General features: G+C 40.5%; 1 protein-coding gene and 1 pseudogene across 1 annotated transcript in view; both read right to left on the reverse strand.

The window, feature by feature from the left end:
- Positions 1–21,427, reverse strand: part of LOC134367168 (G-protein coupled receptor 143-like) — a 363,716-nt gene that overhangs the window by 192,240 nt on the left and 150,049 nt on the right. The window lies entirely within an intron of this gene.
- LOC134367493 (metal cation symporter ZIP8-like) lies at positions 5,680–7,130 on the reverse strand (annotated as a pseudogene).

Consider the following 21,427-nt stretch of genomic DNA (forward strand, 5'->3'; position numbering starts at 1 on the left):
TAAGCTTTCCTTCAACTGCAAAAGTACACTTGAACAAAGGGAAAGACATCCCATGTTCTTGAATAGGAAGACTCAATATTATAAATATGTAAATGATCCCTAAGTTAATGTATAAACTTTGCATTATCCTAATGAAAATACTGAGAGTTTTGCGTTTTTTCCAGTCTGGAGTAAGGCAAGTTGATTATAAAGTTCATATGGAAAATAAGTAGAAACAAGTAAGTCCTCAGGGTGGGGAAGGAATAAGATCCCAAATAACATACATACTATTTTAAAATAAGTCTCTGTGATGCTTTTAGGTGTTCACTAGATTAAGAAATTCCTAGAGAACTGGTAAAGCGTTCTTTCTGGATGTGTCTGTCAAGATGTTTCCAGAGGAGATTGGCCTGTGAGTTGGTGAATTGAGCGGGGAAGATCTACCCTCAATGTGGGTGGGCACAGTCCAAGCAGGTGGAGACCCAGATAGAACAAGAAGGCAGAGGAAAGGTGAATTCTTTCTTTCTCCTGGAGCTTGGACATCCTCCTTCTCCTGCCCTTGGACATCAGAACTCTAGGCTCTTCAGCCTTTGGACTCCAGAACTTATACCAACGGCCCACTGGGTTATCAGAGCTTTGGCCTTGGACTGAGAGTTATACCGTCGCCTTCCCTGATTCTGAGGCTTTTGGACTTGAATCGAGTCACGCTACTGGGAACTCAGGGTCTCCAGCTTGCAGACAGCTTGTTGTGGGACTTCTCAGTCTCTGTAGTTACATGAGCCAATTCCCCTAATGAATCCCCTGTCATGTATTGATGTCTATATATCTATCTCTATCTATGTCTATCTGTTGCTCTGCCTCCCATGAATTTGTCACCCCTATTGCCTTGGAGATTACTGCAGGAGATTACTCAAGGCCCATCTCTTCTGAGCAGTGAGAAGCCCCAAAATGGAGTTAATCTCCCAGAACCCTCAAAATAGAGGCATTCCTTCCATTTGGGAAATTAACCACAAGTTGGGGTTCTCTTCCCACATTTATTCTCCAGACTAGGAAGTTACAGGAAGAGAACACAGGTGGGTTTTTTTCCAAGTACATTTAAACAAGGTTAACAATAGAAGCTAGTAACATTCAGTAAGACATCAAGGTGACATTCTATAATGCAATTAAGTCGATCCACTAACAAAAGCTTGATCTTAGCAAGGATTTTCTTCTACAGCAATTTCCCAGTATCTTTAAATATCAATCAGTAACCTGTCTGTCTTTGAGCCAGCAACCTTGCTGTGTTACAAATCTTTATCTTACAACAGAGACTAGACAGCCTGGAGAAAAATTCCTGTCCTTTGCAAGGTCAATATTTGAAACTGCATGGCTTTCGAAAACCAGGCCCTGTGAGGTACATTTGCTTTATGCATACTCCACATCTATCTATATATCCTATTGGTTCTATTTCCCTGGAGAACCCTGACAAATACAATCTCTACTCTGGTTTGAATGTCCCCACAAAACTCAGACTGAAGCTTGATCTCCAGTGTAACACTGAAAAGAGGGTGTGAAATCTGACTATGATATTTAAAAGATGGTGCTTTAGGGAGGTGATTGGATTGTGAGGGCTCTATCCTTATGAATAGTTAATTTATTCATGGAGTAATGGGTTAATGGATAAGGGGTTTATAATAGGAGTGGCACTGTGAGGCTTCATAAGGAGACTAAGTGAGCATGTTTACACGCTCTTGCCCTCTTGCCATGTGATGCCTGGTGCCACCTCGGGGCTCTGCAGAGGCCCCACCAAAAAGAAGGCTCTCACCAGATATACCCCATCAGCCTTGGATGTCCCAGCCTCCAAAACTGTAAGAAATAAATTTCTTTTCTTTATAAGTTACCCAGTTTCAGGTATTCTGTTATAAGTGAAAGAAAATGAACTATTACAGTCCCTGAAATTTAAAGCAGGGTAGGACTGGTACATGAATATACAAATGCACTAAAGGAGTCAAATAGGATGTCCAGAAATGAGCCCAATATCTGGAAATGATAACATTTCCATTCAATATGGAAATGATAACATCTCAAATCATTGGAGAAAATATGGATTTTAAAATTAAGTGGAATTGTACAAAAGGAGAATCATTTCGAAAAAATAAAATTTGACCCAATACACTACATCAGGATAAATTGCAAATGAATACAGTAGGAATGGACCCATTCAAGAGCCAGGAAAAAAATGAACAAAGGCCTTTATAACATGTCAGTGGGAGAAATACACCTAAACTGTGACTCAAATACCAAAAGCAATAAAAGGAAGATTAATAAATTTAATGATAGGAAAACATTACCAATACATTTGCATAACAAAAATACCATAAGCAAAGTACAAAACCAAATGACAAATTAAGAAAGATATTTGGGACTGAGAGCACAAAGGGCAAATATCCATAACATATAAAGAGCTTCTAAAAATCAAGAATACCAACAAGTCAGTAGAGGAAGGGGCTAGAAACATAATTAGATACTGTGGCGGGCAGCTTGTGACATGGCCCCAGAGATCCCCACCTAACTCGTAGTCAATCCCCTGACCCCTTCCTGCGAAGTGTGGGCTGGACCTAGTGACTTGCTTCTATGAATAGGAAGTGGCAAAAGCCATGGGCTGTGACTTTTGTGGTTCAGTTTTACAAACATCATGACTTCCTTCTTCTTAGCACTCTCTCCGTTGCTGGCTGTCCCTGGCTGTCTCACTTACTTGCTCTGCCATGTTTTGAGAAGTTCTACGGACATAGGCCCATATGGTAAGGAATTGAAGGCTCTGGCCAGTAGCGTTTGAGGAACTAAGGAAATGAATCCCACCAACAGCAGTGTAAGCGAGCAGTGAAGTGGATCCTTCCCCACTGAGTTTTCAGATGAGACCACAGGCCCAGCTGGCATTTTAATTGCAGCTTTGTGAGACTCCATGAAGCAGAGGACCCGGCTAAGCTGTGCCCAAACTCCTGATCCACAGAAGCTTCGAGGTAATAAATGTGCGTTGCTTGAGGCCACTTAGTGCTGCAGGAATCTGTTACAGAGCAACAGACAACTGCCAGACAATGCTGAGAAAAAAACAATAGCCAATAAACATTTGAAAGAGTACTCAGCCTCAGTAAAAAAAAAAAAAGGTCTTTGAAATAACCCAGAGATAGCCTTTCTCACCAATCATATTGAAGAAAAATTCAGTGTTTTTCAATGTATTCTTTGACAGGGCTGTGAGGAAGCAGACATTTTCATAGCTGGCTCATGGGAGTGCAAAATGGATCCCCCCTGTATTAGTCCATTTGTGTTGTTTATAACAGAATACATGGAACTGGGTGATTTATAAAGAAACAAAATTTATTGCTTACAGTTTCTGAGGCTAGGAAGTCCAAAGTGCATCTGGTGGTGGCAACAATGACTCTGCGGTCTCACATTGCAAGATGGTGGAAGCAGAGAGAGCAGAGAGAGAAAGACAGACTATCCTCCTCTTTTAAAGCCCTCAGAACCAGGCCCCTGACCACCATTTTTAATCCATCCACTACTGCACAGTCCTGCAATCCAATCACCTCTTCAAGACTCCACCTTTCAATTACCGTAATAGGATTTCCCACACTCTTAACAGCCACAGTGGGGGCTTAGTTTCTAATACATAAAATGTGGGGGATACAATTCAAGCTTCAGTGAGTTTTGGAAGGACAAAATTCAATCCACTACACCCCCTATAGTGGAAGATTTAGCAATGTTTTTTAAAATTACAAATGTATTAACCCTTTGAAACAGCAGTCCTAGGAATCTATCCCAAAGATATACTGGCAAAAATACAAAAATATATATGCACAAAGTTATAATATGTACACACACACACACACACACACACACACACACGTTTATACATACATAACTGATTGAATAAATCAGAGCCCATCCACACAATGGAATGCTTTGCAGCCATGAAAACAATAAGAAAGATGTTTACATTTAGACTGATCTCTAAGAATGTATTACCCAGTGAAAAAAGCAAAGTGCTAAGCTATATACACACTATGATAGCATTTTATAAGAGGTGGAATAAATGTGAACACATACCATTTTGCACATATGTGCAAAAGAAAATACTGAAAAATAAAATTAAAATGTTATCTACAGTGGGAGAGAATAGAATGGGGATGGGAACAGACGTTTATTTAGACTTTTTTCTGAATGAACCTGATTTTGTAAATTTGACTTTGAAATTATGTAAATATTTTACATATTCAAAAAGAAAACTATATAAAAAAGACAAAATAAATCCCTAAAAATAGAAAACAAGCTGAAAGGAATAAACTTAATTGCTTATCAAGCTGGTGATATAACCATACAAAGAAAAATTTTACACCAAATAACTTTTTTTTTTTTTTTTTTTTGGTTTCAAAGTTGTTTACTATTTGGTGAAACAATTTTTTTTAATTGTCAGTCATAAAGTGAAATATATATTAACATACATGTTAAATATTAATTAAATATGCATTGCTGCTATGTGAAAACATTTTATGGTCTGTAGGAAAATGTAATTCCTGAGATTATTGTTGACTTTTACCAATAGTTTTCCTCACTGTCAAAACATCCTTCCTTAAGTGACTTGGGAGTGTGGATTGGGGTTATGATGTTCAATTTTAGACCAATTTTCTAAGTCTCCTAAATGAGTAAATAGGCTCTATCTTCTAAAAAAGGTAGAAAAATAACCACGGTGTGCTGAATTTTTTTCCCCAAGGTATACCATATGGAAAAACGTAGACTAAACACAAAATAAGTTTTTTCTGAATGACTTTAAATCACCCACAAGAACATACACTTTCCAGTTAATCAGTCCTTGACATACAAGTACGGCAGTCCAGCTATTGTTTTTCATCTATTAAGATATTCTCTGCTAAGTAATTATGTATCTTGAAAAGTAAATTGCTTAAAATTACATTCAATTTGTTTCTCTAAACCATCACATTCTGACATTCACAAAGCAAACACATGGTATGCTGAAACTGAGCTATCACTTGCTATACATACTGTTCTGCCATTTGTAAGGGATGCAACCACAACATAAGTCACAAAGAAGCAAGTCTGGCTTTTTATAAATCTGGTAGTGTTTACACTTAAAGATAAACCTCTAAGCCTGAAAGTAGAAGGATCAGCAAAACTTTATTTATATCCTAATTCATATTATTTTAGGATAATTTTCAAAACAATCTTATAAGTTATTAATTGAAATATAAAACAGAATAAAAGTTGTGAGCAATCTTTCTTTCTTGGGTTCATTAAGGCTTTGGAATCATTTATATTGGTGTTGTATACATTTTGATTCTCTTTCACATTTTGATGTACTTGCTCTTGAAAGTGCTAGAACAAATTGAAAGAAAACCATTCTGAAACCACTTGAACATATAATCCTACCACAGAGTTTTAAAAGCTTACACAACCTTTTATTTTGTCTGGATCTACATGTCTGCATGATTATAAAATGCATATCTTTTTCTTTGTGATGATTTTCTAATATGCATGAAACATTGAAAAATGGGTATTCACACCAAAGACACCCTATACCAGGCATTTCAGACTGAAACCAAAAATATTTTTAACAACAAATAATGGCCTATTTCACAAATCTGAAATCAATAATTAGTTTTCCTGATCTACAGTTGAAAGCAAAATTATCTTTTAACTAAATAAGATCGGCTTTAAAATCCCTTTGGAGATGTTTTTATTTATTAAATGCCTTCATTAACAGCACCATCTTCCATTTCCTGTCACTCCAATTCAATTTCTCCTGCATACAAGGTAATGAGCAGAATGGCTGTGAACCCAGTTAGCATTCCAGCGTTCTGAATCATGAAGAAGGTGAAATCGGTTTTTCTTCCAATTACCTTTTCTCTCAACATATCATTCATCTCTGGAAACATATCTGCCAGAGAAATATAGAGAAACATGCCTCCAGCAAGTGCAAATATAATATTTGGAGCAAAACTGTTGCCCACCAAAATGCCAAAAACTAGCCCAACATAGCAGGAACACGCAGAAAGGAAGTTGAATAGCAAGGCTTGTTGAGTGTTCATCCCTGCATTAATAGGATCACAAAATCTCCTAACTCGTGAGGAAACTCCTCACACAGGATTGCTACAGAAGTACTGAGTCCCTGAAGAAGAGACAAGGTGCAGGAAGCCCCAATTGCTAGGCCATCGATGAAATTGTGGAGGGCATCGCTGACAGTTATCATCCAGGCAATTGTCCCTATTTCTGACAGTTTGGGCCCCTTCAAACAGGTACATGAACTTGAGTCCCTTTTCCATCCTGTAGAGATACTACAGTGACATTATCAAAATGGATGTGTCCATTAGGCTCTGTGACAGCAAGATTGGCATAGCATGTCACACCATTGATGGCAGGTAATGCTTTAGGTTGATGAGTATTTTCTTGAGAACCAAAATCACCATTTCCAAAGTGGGTATGATCATTCTGACCATATGTCTTTAATAACATCTTAAGCATTCTTTCAAAAAAGAAAAATAAGTAAAATCCACCAAACACAGCAACTGCCTTCTCAATATAGTTGTCGACTTTGGGATCAAATCCAAATGCCTCTGGAACAAGTTGGAAAATTGCATTTGAAAAAAGAGTCCCAATAGCCAGCCCCACAAAATAGGTCAAAATCTTTGGGAAATAAGATTTGTTTATCACCAGAGTCAAAATCAGTCCAAGTAGAGATGCCAGATTAATAATTGTCACTGACAGGAATCCATATCCCCAAACTTCTGAAAGACTTGGTTTTGTTTTGGGTTTGGACTGATCCTCACAAGGGTGAAAGTTCAATTGCTGTAAGATTGCTGGACAGATCACAGAGAAGTTTGAGCTGGTTATTTGGGTAGCATTTGAAAAGCCATGAAGGGAAAAGATCTATTCAGCAGATAAGCACTGGTTGAAGTGCAGTTGGCCGAGCTCCGGGGCGCCCTCTCGGGGGCGGCTCCCAGCTGCTCCAGCAGGCGCCCGAGCTGCGCCGCGGACAGGCTCCGATTCACGCCGAACACACCCAGCACATCCTCGCTGAAGGCGAGCTCGGGCCCCTCCGCCGCGCCTCCGAGGCCGGCGGCTGCCAGCAGCAGCAGCCCAGCCACCGCCTGGCCCGGGGCCATCCTGGTCGGGGCTGCCCCTCGAGGGCCCACAACTGGCTGGCGTGCACAGGGACGCGCGCGGGCGCACCCCACCAAAGAACTTTAGAATGCAGTGTTTTGACTATCGAAGCCTAGTACAATCAATTTTAGGGACAAATAGAGCTTCAAAGAAACCTTAACCTTTATCTATTATGCTTACTAATGATATTGGTAATATTTTAAAAATTTTTCTATGTTACAGAATAAAGCAAATAAGTAATTATGTCAGTATTGTTGGGTTTTGAATCTGTGAGAAAGAAATGCAGAATATAATTGCAGCTAAACAACAGTTCTGTAAGTTAAGGACGAATTGAAACTCATCATGATTTTTTTCATCTCAGAAATTCATATATCCTAGTCTTATCCACTAAAGAGATCGAGATATGGCGACAACTCAGGAGGAAAGGCACCACTAGGGCCCAGCTTGTGGTTTCTAAATCCCATCCCCATGTCCAGGGCTCAGTGAAGGAACAGCAGGTTGGATTCAAGGTCTTCTGCCAGACATGTACAAGATACGCCTGGGAAATCTTGTTGAGGGACAGAATAGAAAGCGTCAAAGACTAATAGGGACTGCTAATAGGTCTGGGGGTTCTTCCTGGGATGATGAAAATGTCCTGCAATTAGGCAGTGGTGATGGTTGTACTATTCTGTGAATATACTAAAAAGCACCGAATTGTACACATTCAAAGATGAATTTTATGGTATGTGAACTGTACTTCAACCAAGCCTTAGAAAAATTATTTAAATAGAGTATTTTTAAGAGCAAAACAAAAAAGATGAACGAGAAGACCCGTACTGGCAGCGTGCAGACCACAGGTGTCACGTCTATGAGATGCTTACATGATCTCACTGCATTTAGAATTTCCTGCGCTCCTGAGATAGTGCTTCTGCAGCAACATCCTTCCCTTTCAAATATTAACTTGCATTTTAGTCATGTTTTTTGAAAGAAAGGAAAATGACTTTGATTTTATGAGAATTACAATTTTTCCTTCAACTTTAAATATGGGAACCAACACTCATGGCTGTTTAAGAAAATGGTCGTTAGCACAATATATCTGTGCTCATTAATATTCTAGGCATGTTTTTAACCAGGAAAAGTTAATTTGTTTAAAAAATAACCTGAAGATTATGAGATTGGAGTGTTTCTAGCCCATACATGAAAAAAAAAAAAAAAACTTTCGGGAATTGTCACTTACTTTGAAAATGAAGTCCATGAATAGGTTCCAAGAGGGTTATGAACTTGTGCATAATTTTGTGTGCATGGGCATTATTCTGGGGAGAATTTCCATAAGTTTAAGAACCTCTGCTATACAAGGTAATTAGATAACCGTAAATAAATTTGTTTTAATTTCAACATTTCTCTCCATAATACTTGATGAATGTAGTTATTAATTGTACTGTTAAGTCTTTCTCTGTACCATTTTTTTCTTTAGGAAAATCATTTTCATAGAACAAATTTCTTTGAGAAAATGAGGAGTTACATGAGGCAAATAGAATGTTATGATTGTCTTGAATATAGATTTTTTTTTTTGCTCTTAGAAAATATCAATGGAGACAAGTCAATGGACATATGTGTCCCCATGGCTTCACTGCCAAAGATACTACAACTTGATCATAAAAAGGAGTAACGAATGCAACTGAGTGAAACATTTTGAACAAATCGAAACCCACAAGTTACTGTTAAAAACATTTATGAGACAATTAGGGAAATTTGTACATTGCGTATTTGACTACATTAAGAAATTACTGTTAACGTTTTTGATGTGATACTGGCAATGTGGTTTTGTCAAAGAAAGAAGGGGTCCTTATCTTTTAGAAATATATAATGGAGAATTTATGGATAAAGTAATATATTGCCAGTGATTTACTACAAAATAATCCAATTCTGTGGTCAGAGCAGGTAGTAAGGGTAGGGATAAAACATGACTAATCATATATTAATAAGTAATGAATCTGAGAAAATAAAGACTACTTTTGAATGTATTTGAAAATGTCCATGATAAAAACACAGAAACAATCTCATGAGTTCAGACTCAAGAGTTATTGATACTCCAAAAAGAGAAAGAAAAAACTAAAATAGAAAAAAACAAAAAACAAATACATTGGGCAACACCAAAGGTAACTAGGACATTCTCCCTGTCTACTTGAGAAAGCAACAATTAGAGGGAAAAAATAAAGTATTTATCCTGACTTTTTGTCGGCACTAAATTTTATTTGTTTAATTTATTTTTTAAATAGTGCAGTTAAGTTTCACTCCATCTTTTCATCCCCTATTCAGCAAAAATTTATTCTTGGTGGCTGGCTGGTACATTAATCCAAAGCCCTGACTTTGGTGTTACCAGCACCACGCTCTAACCAGTGAGCTAACCAGCCAGCCCTGAATTTTGGACGAAGCAAATGGCCACAGCTAATGAGGGAAAACTCTTTACAAAAGCATCCCAGCTAATAAATCCATCAAGAATGTTCATGTTAGAATGTCACCACTTGCGATCCTTACTGTGATCCAAACAAGGACAGTCAATAGATGAAACCATTAGGGACAGGGGAAGGTGTGATGAGAAAATTTACAAGAGGCGTCAGACTTCCCCTCCTGGATCCACCACTGATCAGTCTTTGCATCACGAAAAAGAACAAGGATCACGTGCCACCTGCTATGATGCATTCAGTATGCAGTGCATGGCACCACCTATGACATGGTCTTCCTCAGAGAGGTCACCAGGGATCTAATTGAGCCTCTAGTGGTAACAAGTTAAGTGACAGGACAATTGACCCTCTTTCTTCAGCAAATCCAAATCATTAAAAAACAAAACAAAACATAATAGGCTGTGGGGGGAGTGCCGTGTCTCTGTGTGTGTGTGTGTGTGTGTGTGTGTGTTAGATTAAGACTTACGAGGCAGAAGGAGTGGCTTGTCACAAATAAAACTACAGAATTATTTTTGAGGTATTTAAAAATTCAGAGTACTTGATGATAACAAGGAATAATTGTTAGATTTTAGGTTTAATTCGTTTGCAAGAAAATGTCCATTTTTAGAGAGTGATATTGAAGAACATGGAGATGAAGGAACATGATGTCTGGGGTTTACGTTAAAATACTTGGAGAAAAGAAACAGATTTAAAAGGGGGAGGCAAGTGGAGAGGAAGCTAAAATCTCTAATAATTGTTGGTAATTGTTGAGTCTGGTAATGTGTGTGTGACGTTCCTTAGACTCTTCTCTGTACTTTCACACATTTTGGAAAACTTCATATGATATGGAGATGTTATTACCATGGCATAGGATAGAATGTTCATTATTGTTTCTGGCAGCAGCTTATGAGGGAGATGTGAGAGCTTAATGTACTCAAAAACTCTTACTTCCAAACAGCAGGTTTATAGTATTGACTATCTACTTTAGCCAACAATTAAAATCCAGATCCTATAAGACCAACTGACATGTGAGCAAGACAGGATTTTTGTTTGCTTGTTTTTTAATGAAAGCTCCCAATTCAACCACCTCATCTTATGCACAAGATAACAAAAAGAAACGGTTGGCCAGATTTTGTCACAAACTACATTTGCCTTGGTCTTGAGTCCTTGGAATTACTTGGTAGAGCATCTTGGTAAGACTTCTCATAAACTTCTGGGAATCTGGGATTTGCAAAGCCAATGCAACCTGGAAATGCATATTTCTCGAACCTTGGGATGTACTGGGTTGTCCAGGGGAAATTTGTAAGAGAGGAAAAGCAATGCACTTAAAAACATCAGGAAGGCAGCTATCGTTGCCACTATAATGGCACTCCCAATTTCCTGAGTATCTGGCTTGAAGGGCAAATGGTAAGCTGGTGGGAAGGCAATAACCTTGGGGTTCAGGATGGAGTAGTAATTCCAGAGCACAGCAATTAAGATACAGACACCAGCAGTTATGTTCAGAATTCCTGAAGCAATGAATAGCGTGCAGGTGGCATTATTCTGAAGAATCCCCATGTACACATTCCTAAGTGCAAAGATGTTGAAAGCTCTCCCCAAGAGCCCTAGAATGGCAGCAGCCATCAGGAGGTGTTGAGCGGCATGGATAGCAGGAGGAAGGAAGTTGTCACGGTAGGTGTATTGGTGGCAAACTTTGGCTTTGCTGAAGTTCTAGTGGTAAACACAGACTCTTCAGATTCCCACACTGGCAAGGCAAGAGGTGGCATGGGAGCAGTCATCTGTGTGCCACATTTGCCACTCCACAAAGCCCATGGAAGACATGCAGAGGATCCATCCTATGCTGGAAAGTGCAAAACCTGCTACTTGGTGATTGGTACTATTGATGAGCATGGCAGTACTGTTCCCTGCGGAAATGAAAAGAAATCCAGGGCGTCATGAGGGTAGGCTGCTCGGGCCGGGGACAGTCCCCATGACTGAGAAGTACCAGGAGGGAAGTGCATATGAGCGTCTGAGAAAGGAGACATTTGACCCTCTTGCTCTCCTGGTGGGGGCAGAGGCTGAGCAAACCCTGTGAAGGGCCATTCGGCAAAGTTTGTCAAAAGCCTGAAAATGCACAATCCTTCAAACAGGCAATTCCACTTCTGGGCATTGGTCCCAAGGTGTAATTAAGGTTTGCCAAAAATCCTTAGTCACAAAGATGTTCATCACAGTTCGTTATACTGAAAAATGAGAAACAACTTTGAGTTCAACTGTAGAGTTTTGTTAAATAATTTACACTGTACCCATGCAATGGAGCTACGTACCAACATGAAAAATAGAAATGGAGTCATATGAGCTGTAATATTTCATGCTTTTCTCTTAGCATAGTGTTTTGAAGGTTCATACATGTTGTAGCATGTATGAGAAGTTTGTCCCTTTGCATTGCTGAGTAGTATTCTACTATATGGAGTTACACAGTTTCTTTATTCATTCATCAGTTTTTGAACATTTGGATTGATTCTATGTCCGGGCTACTATGAAAAATGAGGCTGTAAACGTGTGCATACAAAATTTTGCATGGACATAGGTTCTCATTTCTCTCGTTTAGTTACCTGGGAATAGAATTGGTGGATCGTATGGTAATCGTATACTTAACTTTATTTATTTATTTATTTATATTGAATCATAATTGATTATACATATTTTGGGGGTTCAGTGTTGACATATGTTGATCAAATGAATATACTAGTATGGGTATTGTTACGAATTGTACTTATTCTTTATGCCCCTTGCCCAATCTCTCCCCATCCCCCTGTGCCTCCCCCATTTCCCCACTAATTACCCTACATTTCTTCTCTCCCTCTGAAAGAGTAATGGTTATTTGGTTGATTTGTTGCCTAGATGATCTGTCCAATGCTGAGAGTTGTGTTCAGGTCCCCCAATATTATCATAGAGCAGATACTTCTTCTGTCACTCTAGAATGGGCTTTGTGGAGAGAGACATCCTCTTCTTTTCTTTGGTCTCTCCTGGTGACTCTCCTTGTGTCAATGTACTCCAGTGGCTGGTGGACCATCTGTGTGGGGGTTGTGGTGTCTAGCCACACTTGCAGCAGCTGTGGTTACTGTGGTGGCTGTGGCAGGCCACCCACCTGGAGGGCATGTTTTTGGCATTCTCCTTGGTGCTAGCAGTGTGCCTGGTTGTAGGATGGGTGTTGCTTTGCCCCAAATGGATTTGTCACCCACCTCCCCTGGGTGATGGAGCCACAAAAGATTACTCAAAGCCCGTCTCTTCTGAGCAGTGAGAAGTCCTGAAGTGGTTAAGTTCCTCGGGAGCCCTCAAGTGAGAGGCTTCTGTTCCTTGGGAAATTAAGCCCCATTTGGGGTTCTCTTCCAGCATTTATTTTCCAGACCAGGAAGTTACAGAAAGAGAACATAGGTGGGATTATAGTTTAACAATATAGGCTGGTAACTTTCAGTGAAAGAAGTCAGATGACATTCCATTAGACAATTAAGTGATCCACCAACAAAAGCTTGATCTTAGCAAACATTCTTCTCCCTCCAGCGATTTTCCATGATCTTTACATATCAATCAGTAGCCTGTCTATGTTTGAGCCAGCAACCTTGCTGTTTTAGAATTCTTTATCTTACACCAGAGACTTCATAGCCTGAGGAAAATTTCCTGTCCTTTGCAAGGTCACTATTTGAAACTGCAAGGCTTTGGAAAACCAGGCCCTGTGAGGTACATTTGCTTTATGAATCCTCTACAGATGGGGGGTCTGGTCCCTGGCTCGGTGCCTATATTTAACTTTTCTGAAATTGCTAAGTTATTTCCCCAACTGGCTGCAGCAATGGACAAAGGTTTCAGTTTCTCCATATCTTCTCCAACATTTTTTAATTTTAGTCTTTTTGCTTATAGCCATTCTAGGTCCCATTATATGTGACCAAAAGAAAGATGTTCACAATATATCAAGTATAAAGAGCATATTACAAAATAGTATGTACAATGCAATCATGAATATAAATTGAACTGGGAGGTTAACTGCTGGTATTAAAAGAAATTTTTAACTAGGCTTGAAAGATTATGAGTTTTTTAAAGCTATTTGTATTGTGAAGAATCACCGTGTACAGAAAAGCACACAACATCTAAGTGTACAGTTCGATGACCCACGACAGGGCAAATGCCCATGTAGCCCCCACTCAGTTTAAGACATACAGTATCACCACTTCCTCACTTTTCTTTATCGTTTTACCACCTCAGCATGCATCCCCAAACAGCTCAGCTCAATTTTGCTTGGATTTCACAATGGGAATCAGGCAGTAGGCATTCCTGTGTGACTGGCTTTTCACTCAACATTGTGTTTAATTTGACACTCGAATTGTGACTTTTCTTAATGGTGTCTGGCTGTGCACTAGTTTCAGATATTTCTGTCATAAGCATTATTTTTTAAAATAATAAAACAATAAAAAGATTTCTTTAAGAAGCTGTCAAGCAGTGGAGGATTAATTAGTTCTGGTATAGAAATACACTTTAATACCTAGTATATGTTAAAGTGCAGTCATTCATTCACTGTAATATTTAGCTGATATTAAAGCAGGAGAGCATTGAAGAACAAGCAAAAATGTCCCTGTATCTTGGATACAAAATGCAGATAACAAAACCATAAGTATATAGTATGATCTTATTTTTGCCTATCATAAAATATGCGGGGAAGATACAAAGTAAGGCATCTGAATACCAGGATTGCTAGTGATTTTTCTTTTTATGTTTTCAGGTTAAACTCTATTACTTTTTTAACTGGAAAAAATGATGGAGCAAACAAAGATACAAACATAGAAATGTATTGGTAAATGATTATCAAGAATATCAAAAAGATTGTGTCTTCTGACCCAATCTTTCACTTCTTGGAATAGATTGCAGTGCATAAATCAGAGGTGTGGGATCAAAGGGTCTGGTTGCCAGTGCTCACGTGCAGTGTTATTATACTGGGAATAAGGAATATCTGGAGACAATATGTGAAGCAAGAGGGGATACACAAGTATATTTCATAATTCCAGATGATATACCGTATTATTCAACCATATACACCGTATACACGTATGTTTTAATTACAGGAAAATATTCACTGTATTTTAAGTAGGGGGAGAGGATGCAAAAGAATATATGTCCTTCTGTGTGCTTGTAGTTTAATGACCCCAGCTTTGTTTTTAAAAGACACCCATGTATATATGGATAAACGTTTGGAAGGCAGTACTTCAAAATGTCACCTCTGGGTGGTAAAATACTTATTTTCTTCACTCTTTTTTGTGCATTCCGATCTTTCAACAGTGAAAAGATGTCACATAAAACGAAACCTTGACCTTTGAAAAGAAGGGGAAAGTGTGAGTTTTTACGGGTTTTATCTTAAGGCAGTCTCTCCACATGCATCCCTTCCATGTGCGGCAGGAGGTAGTGAAGGATGGAGTCTCCGACAGGGAAGTCCGTGGTGCTCCCTCTGAGGGAACCCGGGAAAGAGATTTCCCTGAAGCTGATCATCTGCAAAATGAGCAGAATGTAATTCCTGGGAAAAATGTCTGAAGGCATCTCTATTTTCATTGCTCGAAGAAGCAGCATTGAAATGCAACACAGTTATCTCATTTTTCAGAGAAAAATTTATTGATCCCAGAGATAAAATAAGATCATACTATGTACTTATGGTTTTTTTTTTTCTGCATTTATTGCAAGCTGACCGTGTGCCAGCTAATAAAGGTGGTACCTCCAGGGCTTTCTGCATCAATGGGGAAAGGAGGCGTCAACACATGGATCACAACACAACAGGCTGAATGCCACAGCTGGAGTGTGAGGCGAGGTCTGCGGGTGCACCGAGGCAGAAGGGGGTTCCAGGTGGTCACTCAGTGGGGATCACTCCATTGGGCTCTTTACTAAGTTCTACTGCTGGTTGGATTTATTAGGAACCACCCTTTTAGGAAAATTCATCCATTTACGGCAGCCATGGGTGTGTCCACTGGCATTTCCTTTTCTGAGAGGTAAAACTACATCAGACAGGTGCAAACTCCTCCACTCACTTCATTCCCATGACTTCTAAAAAGCTCGTCTGTTAGCACTTCATCCTACTTGGAACGACAGAATAATGGGACAGCCGGCGCCTGCTTAAATCACTGGCTGCCATCTCTGGGTATGGCAAGCCCCGGATTCTTCCAGCAGAACACTCGGGAACTTCGCTTCGTTACTCCTTACAAAAGACACCACCTCTGTCTTCCTGGAGCCCTTCTCTGTGTCCACCTGTGTCTTTCTTCTACAGCGACAGTCCACTGAATTCCACAGCGTTGGAAGGCATTGACCCTGCCGCTAAATGTGTTTTAATCCCTCAGGGGCCATAAGATGTTCTCCTTTGAGACCAATTAAGGCCCTGGAAGTGGTGATTTGAAAATCCATTCACCTTCAGAGTCTAAACCGCATAATCTGGGTTCCTATCAGATAAGATGGTTCAAGTCAATCTCCTATGTGGGGCCTGAGATCCCCTGATCTTTCCTTCTTCTGGGAAGCAGTTGGGCTTAACAGGCTCATTATGGACACTGGTCTTTTTCGGAGAACGTCTCAATGGCCCTTTTAAGAAATAGGTTTTCTATCTAAAGTAAGAAAGAGGAAGATGCTTTCTTAAAGTTTGTGTCAGTAATTGTGCTCTAAGTATTCTTTGTAAAAAATCACCCTCTTCAAAAGTAAGCTTGCTTGGGTTACGTGTATGTGAAATGAATATATATTCACATACACACACTTCTATACAACACTGGGGAAAATATTATCTGTAATGAACATATTCATACTGAATACATATAAAAAACGTATTTATTCATATATATGTTTGTATAAAATATTGAGAAATTATTGTCTATCAGTATCCCTGTAAAATTGAGAAGTAAAACTTATTAGAGGTCAACATAGATCTTCAAATTCTATTTTGCGTAAAAATATGAGTCAGAATCTTCCCCACCCATGGCCTGTGTCCTGCCTCTCCCAAATGGCCCAGTGGAGGTTGACTGGTGGCAAACCCCCATCCCGGAATAAGATCTGCTAGTCCCCCACCCCAACACTGGAGGGGAGGGGGTGGCTGCTCAGAGCCTTGAAGAATCCCACCTTCAATAGAGGACGAGCAGCAAGATAATGTACCACCTGCCATTGCCACTATAAGCAAGTGAGAGGAACACGAAAATCTTCCATCGGCATCTTTCTCTTGGGGGTCACAATATTTCCAGTTCATTGTGCTCAAAAGAATCCAAGAACGGTCTTTTCCACAGAAGGGCACAACCCCAGATTTGGCCTCTCTTGAACGCTGTGCTATGGCTCATCTCTGCCTCTCCCCCTCCTCAAATTAAAGCTCCCCCTGGGTCTCTGTTATGCCGTCATTACGGGTAGCTCTGCAGCTTGCCTTGGAGATCCTCTACTGCTGATCACTGTCATCCCAGGTCAACCAACAACCCAGCAGGAGAGAAACCAAGGCCGGTATGGACATTTATGGGTTGGCCCAGGTGAAGAATCCTCAACGTCCGAAGGCTTATTTTCTCAGCGTACTGTAAATCCTATATTCCAAAAGATTGTTTTCCCTGCTACATCCCGTCATTATCTGCTCTGAAACCATTGGGGTCGACTTGGGCGGGCCAGACAATTGCGAGGTTTTAACATCTTTACCTAGAATTTTCATTGGAAAGTTAATACTAATCCTGGTTTTGAAAACTTGTTTTTGAAACTCATTTTAGACTTACAAAAACTTGCAAAATCATACAGAGAATTCTTATATACCCTTTACCCAGCTACTCCCAATGTTCAGATCTGACATAACCATGATGGTAATTAACATCAGCACAATACAATTAACTAAATTACAGATCTTATTTGAATATCATAACTTTTCCCACTGATGTCCTTTTTCTGGTCAAGGATCCAGGAGCCCACATTGTCTTTAGTTGTTGTATCTCCTTAGTCTCCCCCAACCTGTGACAGGTCCTCAGTATTTCCTTGTCTTTCATCTCCTTGAGACTATTAGATAGTACTAGTCAGATATTTTGCAAAATATCCACTAATTTTGGTTTTCCAGATGTTTCTTCATGATTGGAAAGAGTTTGTACACTTTGGAATAACACAGAAATTATGTGTGTCCTTCCCAGTGCATGAGGTCAAGGCGCTCAGAATGTCTGTATGTCTCATGACTGGGGATGCTGGGCCCCATCACTTGGATGAGGGAGTATCTGCTGATTTCTTTCGTGTAAAGCTATTTTCCTTTGTATTTAATCTTTCTCTTGTGTTTAATAAATATCTTGGGGGAATTACTTTGAGACTATACGAATTCATTGTCTTCCATCTTTTCACCCACTAATTTTTTTTTTCCAGAGTGAGCTTTTTCCCTGTGGGCTCCAGTGTCCCTTCCCCATGGCTGCTTTCTTTTTTGAGCACTTCCTTACTTGCTGGTACCACAAGGAATCAACCATTTCTTCAAAGAGCCCTGGTTTGTTTTACTGAAGAACAGTAGGACTAAACTGAATTTTGTCAGCACACTGAGAATTGAACTGTTTGGAGGGGTTGACTCTTGTTAGTTTCTTGGGATTCCAGTTGGCGTATAAACCAAATGCCCTACTTTGAAGAATGCACATTAGGAAGATTAATTGCCACCTGACATCTCTTCTTGGTCACGTAATACGTACTGCAGATTACGACCTAACCAAACTCCACAGCTCCCTTCCTCACCACGCCGCTTTCAGCCTTTGCCCTAGCATCGTCTTCACAGTGGGCCCTTCCTCACCAATCTTCCAAAAACGGCACCTCCCAGGCCATCACCCCCCGCTCCCTCCTGGCTTTACTTTGTCACCATCTGCAATGTCTTATTTTTTTCCTTCCTTCCTTCCTTCCTTCCTTCTTGCTGGTCTTCCTCACCTTACCTGTCTTGTTTACCACTATGCCGTAGCCCTTCCAGCACTGCTTGGTCAAAGGCGGCACATGTGAGTGAATGAGCAAACAGACGGAACTTTTTAGGTGCGGTGATGGCTCCCGATTTCTTCTGGCCACATAGAATTGCTTCCTGACTCCCAATCTGCGCCACCTTCCTGGTAAGGTGCAGCTTCTCCCCTTTTCCCACCTGCTTCTTTGGGGACAGAATGTGGCAAGTCTCTTCCCATCACATTTCCCTCCTTCCTGTCTACATTTCTCCCAATACCTTACTGGGAACTAGGGATTTTACAGAGGTAATCAAATTAAAGTGAGGTCATTAAGGTGAGCCTTAAACAATGTAACTGGTGTCCTTCTATGAAGAGAAGGTATGTACAGAGGGAAGACATTTGTGGAGCATCTACTATGTGCAAAACACTCTCCTGGGTGCTGGGAAGGGTCCAGAGGAATAGTTCACAGACCCCCATCCCCTCAAGGAAGATCCATCTGGCCTCTGTGTGGCGAGGTGGGAGCCTTGATGGGACAGGTGCAGAGGAGGCACAGGGCCAAAGCCCACGAGGCAGGGAGGATGTCACAGCAGCCTGCACAGCATCCCGTGCAGAAGCAGGGAAGGCTCACTCCAGGCTGAAATCAGAAAGCTCTACCAGGGCCAGAAGCTTCCTGGCAGATGCCACATTTATAACAATCATTCTTTATGGCCACATAATCCTGAATACATCAGTCTGAAGGGACAATTGAACTGGAACCTTGGTAGGAATGTGAGAGTGGGGCTGAGTGACTTTAACTGACTTTGAGAATTCCCTTTGAGGTGACTTCAGGAACTGCCAGTTGGGGGCGGGCTGCTGGAACATGTGGGCTGGCAGGAAGCATTTAAATGTGCAAGGTAAATTGCATCTGTTGTTACAGAGAGGAATTCAGTGAGTGGAAGAGATGGCACGACACAGCCTATGCTGGCACAGACTCTGCTACCCAGGGACACTGGGCAACTGAGCCCACCAGTCTCCAGTACAATGCATTTGGGAGAACACTGTTTGGAAGGGAGCGACAATTAATTAATGAGTTAAAGTTGTGGGCTCCCTCTGACGTCCCAGGGTTGGGCCAGAGATGGGGAGCGCAGACTCTGTCTCTAAAGGTGAGGGATTCTTCACTGCTGGCAAAGCCACATTAGAGAAGTCACTTTGTCCTCAACTCATAGAGGTCCATGCACAAGAGAGATGAAGAAACTCTTCCTTCCCAGAGCTGTGGGACAGAGAATCGCCTGCAGGTGCAACAGTGGGACCAGAAAACCAGTGAAGACACCTCCCACCCATATTTACACACATATACAGAGGTGTGTCAGTATGTGTGTGTGTGTGTGTGTGTTTGTGTGTGTGTGTGTACATGCACACGCATGCATTGAGGAAGAAAGATCCATTACCAAGGGTAAACGTTACAGAACAATGTGTATTTTATAATTTGTGTAAATATGAAAGGATACACATGTCTTCTTACCATACATCTGAATATGCATGGAATGTTCTGGAAAGACAGCACCTGGAACCACTGAAGGCAGTTTCTGGGAGTGAGGTCTGGGATGGGAGGGCAATGCCCTGTTCACAGTATGCCTTCGGGCACTATTTATGTACCATACACACACATGGTTTTCATTAAAGAAAGAGAGACACAGAGACAGAGAGACAGACTGAGAGAGATAGAGCAAGGGGAGGTGTCCTGGCAAGGAAAACTGTTCAAAATACTTTGCTAAGTAAAAACTTCAGTTGCAGAAGAGTTTGTATAGGAAGGTCCATTTCTGTAAAAGTTAATTATATATTTTATATAATACACGTTCATATATATATTAGAAAATAAATATATAATTATAAAAATATGTGCATATATATATTATACAAGCTATAAAACATGTTTGCTTATGATAGAGAGTGGGTGCAGGAAATGGTAAAAGTTCTTACCTCTGGGAAGGGAGACTGGGTTGGGCACTGGTGGGAGAACTTCTTCCTTATCTCAGGCGGCCTCTGTTGGATCAAGGGATGACCTCCACTGTGGAGGTGGGGACGGGGCTAGGAAAGAAAAGGCTGTCAGAGAAGCTGTTCAATATTTGTAGAATGAAAAATCAAACAGATGGAAATCAGAGGGCTATTTTTTTACAAGTGTAGTTCCAAGCGTATTATTAATTGTTACATACATATTTTTATCCTCAGTATCTGTGTTGACATTTTCTCTGTTCTCTTTTAACTCTACCTGCCTTAAAATATATTGAGCACAATGTGCTATCACTTCACATCCATTAGGATCATTAAAATCAACAACAAAACCAGAAAATAACAAGTACTGCTGAGCACGTGAAGAAACTGGAACCCTGTGCATTGCTGGCGGGAATGTAAAAAACGGTGCAGCCGCTATGGAAAATATGGCGATTTCTGAAAAAAGTAGACAGAATTACCATATGATCCAGCAATTCCACTTCTGGGTCTATGCCCAAAAGAAGTGAAAGCAGGAACTCAAAAATATATTCACACGCCCACGTTCATGGCGGCACTATTCACAGCAGCCAAGAGGTGGGACCAAGTGTCCGTCCGTGGATGAGTCATAAGCGAAACGTGGTGCATCCAGACAGTGGAATGTCACACCTACTTACAGGCTTAAAAAGGAAGGAGGGGAATTCTGACACACGCTACAACATGGATGACCCTCAAGGCCATCATGCTAAGTGACATAAGCCAGACACACAAGACAAACAATGTCTGATAGCACTTATGGGAAGTACTAGAGGAGTCAAACTCAGAGACAGGAAGTAGAATTATGGGTATCAGGGTCTGGGAGCGGGGGAGTGAGGACAGAGTTAAGGTCGGCAGTGTTTAATGGGGACAGTTCCAGTTGGGGAAGATGAAAAAGTTCTGGATGTGGATGGTGGTGATGGTGGCACACAATGTCAATGTCCTCAATGCCACTGAACTGTACATTCA

Source organism: Cynocephalus volans, chromosome X, assembly GCF_027409185.1.
Source record: "Cynocephalus volans isolate mCynVol1 chromosome X, mCynVol1.pri, whole genome shotgun sequence".
Taxonomy (NCBI): Eukaryota; Metazoa; Chordata; class Mammalia; order Dermoptera; family Cynocephalidae; genus Cynocephalus; species Cynocephalus volans.